This window comes from Sciurus carolinensis, chromosome X (assembly GCF_902686445.1).
Source record: "Sciurus carolinensis chromosome X, mSciCar1.2, whole genome shotgun sequence".
Taxonomy (NCBI): Eukaryota; Metazoa; Chordata; class Mammalia; order Rodentia; family Sciuridae; genus Sciurus; species Sciurus carolinensis.
The window spans coordinates 40,113,374-40,121,273 of NC_062232.1; the positions used below are offsets into that span (position 1 = coordinate 40,113,374).

The 7,900-nt window shown below is 40.8% G+C and overlaps 1 non-coding gene across 1 annotated transcript; it reads right to left on the reverse strand.

Annotated features, from left to right (window-relative positions):
• Window positions 1–7,461: 7,461 nt before the first annotated feature.
• On the reverse strand, window positions 7,462–7,568 carry LOC124972778 (U6 spliceosomal RNA). Its single transcript, XR_007106553.1, has one exon. It is a non-coding gene; the product is annotated as a U6 spliceosomal RNA (small nuclear RNA).
• Window positions 7,569–7,900: the final 332 nt, after the last annotated feature.

Here is a 7,900-nt window from a genome sequence, read left to right on the forward strand (position 1 = left end):
AAAAAAACCTGCATTTAAAAATTATAAGTAAAATATTATAATGAAGTTTGCAAACAAGTTATACTTGCTATTCTTCCAGCTAATCTGGTTAAGTGTCTATTGGTACACAGACTGCTTCCCATTGACACACTAAAAGCCTGAGCAAGCAAGCATTTACTGAGATCCTACACAGTGTCAGGCCCTGGAGACACAATGCTGACTAAGATAGGACCCTGCCCTGAAGGAGCTGGCAGAAATACTGGCAATGAAGTGATTCATGGAGGGGCTTTGAAAATGAGTTGCATGGTACTATGTAGAAAAGACTCAGTGTTGGGGTTCCCCAGGACCATACTTAGATTTGATGATTCACTATCAGGACTCAGGACTAAGCATATAGTGATACTCACAGCTATATTTTTTTGTTTGTTTGTTAAGATTGAACCCAGGGGGGCTGGGGAGATAGCTCAGCTGGTAGAGTGCTTGCCTCGCAATCACAAGGCTCTGAGTTCGATCCCCAGTACCGCAAAAAAAAAAAAAAAAAAAAAAAAGATTGAACCCAGGGGCATTCTACCCAGTCCTTTTTATTTTTATTTTTATTTTTTTATTTTAACATGGGGTCTCACTAAGTTTCCAAGACTGGCCTTGAACTTGAGATACTCCTGCCTTCAACCTTCTGAGTCACTTGGATTACAGGCATGCACCACTGTATATGGCTGATAGCTGCCTTTTTGTTGTATCCTGACATAACCTTTGCTTTGTCTGTGCAAGGGTAGGGAGAGACCTCTCTGCTATCTCTTCCTCTTCTTATAAGGACACCAGTCCTATGCACTTAGAGTCCCACCCTTATGATCTCATTTAATCCTAGTTACTTCCTTAAAAGCCCTGTCTCCAAATCTAGTTACACAGGAAATTAGGGCTTCAACATATGAATTGTGGGAGACGAAATTCAGTCCATAACACCACCAAGGGCTAATCTTTGCAAGTAGGTCTTTCTAAGAATAGCAGTCTTGGGCCTGCTATTGTAATGTTTTCCTGCACAGTCTCTAATAACAGATTCTGGAAGCCTTGAAATGGTTGCCAAGTACATTTCAGCCTGGGAGAAAGGAGGCCCCATTGGGTTCTTTGTGATCTACATTACAATGGCTCTTCCCTGTGGATTGAGAACCTTCCTGAGCTGGGGGTACAGCTGTGACAGAGCACTTGCCTAGCATGCAGAAGACCCTGTGTTTCATCCCCAGAACCAAAGTAGAAAACAGAGAAAAATAAACTGATCTAGGCATGGTGGTGCATGCATTTAGTTCCAGCATTCCCAGCAATCTGGACACTGCGGTGGTTGGGTCTCTTGAGGTGAGGAGTTCAAGACCATCCTGGGTAACAGAGTGAGATCCCATCTCAAAAAACAATCAGGATCAAGTATGGTGGTGCATGCCTGTGATCCCAGTGACTCAGGAGGCTGAGGCATGAGGATTGCAAGTTGGAGGCCAAACTCAGTAACTTAGTGAAACCCTATGCAACTTAGTGAGACCATATAGCAAATAAAAAAGATAAAAAGGGCTCGGGATGTGACTCAATGGTTAAGTGCCCCTGGGATCAATCCCTGGTACCCAAACAAACGAACTAAAAAACAACAATAACAAAACTCCATAAAAATTCAAGCAAGATTTTGCCAGTAATTGCTGACCAAACATGAATTGTGGGCAAACGACCTGGGGTTCTATGTCATTTCTGAGAGAACAGCAAAGAACTTCTTGAGTCAGAAGCAAACAGATGTGTTCAAAATACTTTCCACATTATTCATGCTTTTTTTTTTTTGGCAGTACTGGGAATTGAATCCAGGGCTTTGCACTTGTGAGGCAAGCACTCTACCAACTGAGCTATATCCTAGTCCTCTACACTATTCATGAATCCTCATAACCACTCATGAAGTAGGTAAAATACTAATATACCTGTTTTACAGATAAAGAACCTGAGGTACAGAGAGCTTTAGTAACATGTCCAGAGTCACACAATGAATAAATAGCAAAAATGGAATTTGAACCTTGCTGGGTTCATACCAATCAACTTATCCCATCTTTAATCAGTGGAATCATCACCACATTGGCTTCTGGATCTTTCTTCATGTCTTCTGGAATTGCTACTAAGAGGAATTCTTTTCTAATGTTGCAGGCACCTCTTATTTGACCCTGACTTGAAACTTTCTCATAGATTCCTTTTTTTTTTTTTTTGGTATTGAGGATTGAAGTCAGGGGTGCTTAACCACTGAGCCACATCCCCAGCTCTTCATTTATTATTATTATTATTATTATTATTATTATTATTATTTTAATTTGAGACAGGTTCTCCCTCAGTTACCTAGGGCCTCTCTAAGTTGTTGAGACTGGCTTTGAACTCAAGAACCTCCAGCCTCAGCCTCCCCAGTCGCTGGGATTACTCTCACATATTCCTCTTTTTTAAATTTTTTTTTAAGTTGTTGATGGACCTCTATTTTATTTATTTATTTTTATGTGGTGCTGAGGATCGAACCCAGTCCTTCACACATGCTAGGCAAGTGCTCTACCGTTGAGCTACAACTTCAGCCCTCACAGATTCCTCTTGATGGCAGTGTTGCTCCAGAAATACACGAAAGCCCCACCATCCCTCACCCAACCCCCAAATATATGCACTCTCCTCCCACCCTTTGGATCTGAAAAAAAAAAATTAACCCAACCAGGAAAGCTGAAAAACAGGTTGCATGCTGTTCTTTCTGCGGGGGAGCTTCTCCTGGATGCAGCAGCTTTGTTTCTTTGAATTTGAAATCTTTCTTTCTGTTGTCTAAACTGCTATCTGTCGTCTTTTCTAGAATTCTATTTTTTCCCTACTTATACTTTGTGAATCCGCACTCAATCACTCCACGTTAGATCCTGTGTAGTCAGGTTGTCAGTTTGATGGGGCCAGTCTCAGGAGCCGGCAACCAGTGCTGGAACCTAAAAGCCACAAGTTCCAGGGCCTTGCTCACTCAGGCTGTCCTCCAGTTACTGACTCCTACACTAAGCCAGTGGTTCACAAAGGGGTGGTCTCAGAACTGGCTGCATCAGGATCAATGGGGAACGTGTTGCAAATGCACATTCTCAACTCCAGCCCAGACGCACTGAATTGGAAACTATATGGCTGGGGCCCCGCAGCCTGTTTTCGCAAGACTCCAGGAAATTTTTGTTGGTGGGCTTAATAGGACACAGCTATTTGGTTCAGATTCTCACAGGACCCACCGGATGATTCATCAGTGTGCACTACACAGTGCTCACACAAAAGGACAAATGTCCCTAGGAGTGTGCGCGTGTACATCTATGCAAGAGTGCACTGCTGCATGCACGTGTTCTGTGTGTGTGTGTGTGTGTGTGTGTGTGTGTGTGTGAGTCTCAGGCAGAGGGAGGGACAGTTTTGCCTTATGGTTTTACCACTTGCCATTGGAAAGAGAGCCTTTTCTGCCACCATTAAATAGCCTTCCATTGTTTCCTTCCCTCTACCCCAACCCCTTTCTTTGAGAAATAGTGTTTTCTCTTCTTGTTAGAAAAGTCATCCTTGACCATGCCCTGGCGCTGGTCTATAATCCCAGCTACCTGGGGAGGCTGAGGTAGGAGAATCAAACCTCTCAAAGGTTGAAGGCATGTCCCAAAATTTAAAAGGGGTCTGGAGGTGTAGATCGTTGGTAGAATGCTTGCCTAACATGCTCAAAGCCCTGGGTCCTATCCCAAACGGAGGAAAATCAAACAAATAAAAATGGTCATGAGCCTCCTGTAATCCCAGCTACTCTGTGGGTTGAGGCAGAAGGATGGCAAGTTCGAGGCCAGCCTGGGAAATTTAGTGAAACCATGTCTCAAAAGAAGAAATAAAAAGGGCTGGAGATGTAGCTCAGTGGTATAGTGCCCCTGGGGGTTCAATTCCTATCCCTCCACACACACATACTCTCTGTCTTTCTCTCTCTCTCTCTCTCTCTCTCTCTCTCACACACACACACACACACACACACACACACACACCACATCATCCATGCCACTTGAAAGTTTTTCAAAAACAGAAGGAACTTGAATTGTGGGTATAGCTCACTGGTAGAGTGAGGCCCTGGGTTGGGGCCCCAGAACTAAAGAAAAAAGGAACTATGTTCTAGAAATAAACGGCACACATAATCAACATACTCCTATGTATCATTTCTATAAAACTGAATTTACTTGTATATATAATTTTGATTTATACTTTTTCTCCTCTATACTTAATGTGAAATTTTTCAGTTACTTGTGAATGCAAATTTTGCAATTTTAAAATTATACATCAGTTTTACTTGATTATTTTTATTTTTGCAGTGTTGGGGATGTAACCCAGGGCTGCACATAGGCTTGCAAGTGTTCTACCACCAAACTCCACCCAGTCACATTAATATATAATTTTTACACTTTTGACAACAAGCTGAAAATTAAACTACCAAAAATATTAACTTGAGTTATGAGAGGAAGTTCCTATGATGCAGATGAAGCTATTCTTATTAACGTGATGTGTACGATCTGGTGTTTTAAAAGCAGATAATAGGGGGCTGGGGTTGTGGCTCAGTGGTAGAGCGCTTGCCTAGCATGCGCAAGGCACTGGGTTGGATCCTCAGTACCACATATAAATAGAATAAAGGTATTATGTCTATCTGCAACTAAGAATTTAAAAAGCAGACAATAGATTTATTACTCAGTGACTTTAATTATATGGGTAAAAAATCCAGGTTTCAGTTAAGAATCCTGTATAAATGATAAAGTAACAGGAATATGAAATGTGACTTCCAAGGCACTGAGGGAAAGGAATAAAAGTCCCTAAATCAATCCAAGCATAAGCTTTTCCCTTCCCAGGAAAGTTATTTGTAGTCCAATCCTCTCTGGAGATGCTGTGCAGTAATCTGCAGCTCCCAGTCTGCCACACCACCACAGGGGAAACAAGGAACCCCCTTGGATGGATTAAATATATTTTCAATTTACAATCTTTTTAATATACAATGGGTTCATGATGATATAATCCCATCCACTGTAAATTGAGGAACACCTGTACCCATATTCTACACCAGTTTCTTTCTTTCTTTCTTTTCTTTTCCTTCCTTCCTTCCTTCCTTCCTTCCTTCCTTCCTTCCTTCCTTCCTTCCTTCCTTCTTTCCTTCCTTCTTTTTTGATATCAGGGATTAAGTACCCAAGGGCACTTAACCACTGAGCCACATCTCCAGCCCTTCTTAAAATATTTTATTTAGAGACAGGGTCTCACTGAGTTACTTAGAGCCTCACTAAGTTGCTGAGGCTGACTTTGAACTTGCAATCCTCCTGCCTCAGCCTCCCGAGCCACTAGGATTACAGGTGAGCACCACCACACCCAACCTCCATACCAGTTTCTTTGCTTATTTTTCACCCTTGTATCCCACTACCTCATTCTGTTTTTTTTTTTTTTTTTTTCCTCCTGTTAACTGGAGTACATTCTCTGGGACATAAAGTCTCTAGGTGGTAATCATGGAATTCTTACTGTCCCATGGTAATTATGATGTTCTTTTTTTTTTTTTTTTTTTTTTTTTTTTGCAATACTGGGGAATTGAACCCAGGACCTCCAACGTGCTGGGCAAGTACTCTACTACTAGAGCTAACCCCCATGGTAACTATATCTTGTCCTCACTCTTGCAAGTTCACTGGCCAGTGATGAAGACCTAGGTTCTAAGCTAGTTTGACAAGTGTTGGCAAGGATGTGGAGAAAAGGGAACACTTGTACACTGTTGGATGGAATGTAAATTAGTACAGCCATGTTGGAAAACAATATGGAGGTCCCTCAAAAAATCAAAAAAAGAACTACCATATGATTCAATCATTCCACTACTGGGTATATATACAAAGGGAATGAAATCAGTATGTCCAAGAGGCATCTGCACAGCCATATTCATTGCAGCACTATTCACAGAAGCCATGAAATGGAAACAACCAGAGTGTCCATCAACAGATGAATGGATGAAGAAAATGTGGTACCTGTACATCAAGGAATACTATTCAGCCATAAAAAAGAATGAAATCTTATCATTTATGACAACATGGATGAAACAGGAGATCATTATGGTAAGTGAAATTAGCCAGGCACAGAAAGACAAATGCCATATTATCTCATTCATATGTGGAATTTTTTAAGTTGATCTTGAACTGGGGGTATATATAGCTCAGTGATAGAACACTTGCTTAGCATTCATGAAACTATGGGTTCCATCCCCAGCACTGCCAAAAAAAAGTTTATCTCATAGAAGTTGAAAGGGAATGGTGATTATCAGAGGTCAGGGAGAGTAGGGTGGAGAAAGAGATGGGGAAAGTTGATCAATGGGTACTAAGTTAGTTAGATAACAGTAAAAAGTTCTAGTGTGTTATTGCACATTAGGGTGACTATAAAGAACAATAATATGCTATAAAATTTTAAAAGCCAGAAAAAAGGATTTTGAAAGTTTTCACTATAAAGAAATGAAAAACGTTTGAGGAGTTGGGTATGTTTAACCTGATTTGAATATTCCATAATGTGTACATGTACCAAAATATTACATGGTACCCAAATAAAATTATATATATATATATATATATATACATACATATGTGGTACTGGGGATTGAACCCAGGGGTGCTGTACCACTGAACTACATCCCCAATCTTTTTATTTTTTTAATTTTAAGACAGTCTTATTAATTTGCTGAGCTTGGCCTTGAATTTGTGATCCTCCTTTGTCAGCCTCTGGAGTTACTGGAATTACAGGCATTCACCACTACGCCTGGCTGTATGATTTTATGTATCTTTTTAAAATAAAATTTTAAATGCTAGTTTTAAAGACACTGCTCTAATCAACCATTACAAGTAGGTACTAAGTGTCCATCATGTGCCTGGGGCTTGGACATATCAAAGACAGAACAATGAACAAACAGTTCTTATTTTCTCTTCCAGTCTAATGAATAAAGATCCCTTTGATACTTACTTTTCCAAATTTAGTCTGTTTTTTCTCTTAGATTTTAGAATTTTTAAAAAGTCTTACACTCTTGAAGTTTTTTGTTTTTGTATTTGGTATCAGGGATTAGACCCAGGGGTGCTTAACCACCAAGTCACATTCCTAGGCCTTTTTAATATTTTTATTAGGGACAGAGTCTCACTGAGTTGATTAGAGGCTCACTAAGTTGCTGAGGCTGGCTTTGAATTCACAATCCTCTTGCCTCAGCCTCCCAAGTCACTGGGATTACAGGTGTGTGCCACCACACCTGACTTGAAGTTTTTTTTTTTTTTTCTTTTTTTATTTACTTTTTTACGTTTACATAGGGTAATGATGTTTCTTTTTTTTTCCCTTCCCCCCCACCCCTCCCACCCCTCTTTTCCCTCTACACAGTCCTTCTTTCCTTCATTCTTACCGCTCTCCTTAGCCTAACTCTAAACCTAACCCTAAACCTAATGCTAACCCCTCCCACCCCCATTATATAAAAATATGGAATGCTTCACGAATTTGCGTGTCATCCTTGCACAGGGGCCATGCTAATCTTCTCTGTATCGTTCCAATTTTAGTATATGTGCTGCCGAAGCGAGCACCTGACTTGAAGTTTTAATACCAGTTGTCCGAAGAGAAATTTTAAAATATGTGACTCAAGTCCTGGAAGCTTGAAGAAAGCACTGTGCTAAGGAAACTAGAAATGGTAGGTGAAGGGACTTAAAGTCTCAAAGAAATAAGCATGCTGGAGCAGAGAGATTATGAAAGATTGGAAAAATGTGCTGGATGACTATGTCCCATGGAAGTCCAGCAGATTCGAGGTTTATCAAAGTGATAAGTGGTGCCCAGATAAGGGGGCCAGCATCACTAAGAGGCTGGGCAGAGGCCCTCTGTTAGCCACTGTCAGCAGGAGCTCTTCAGGGAATGGTGGAGT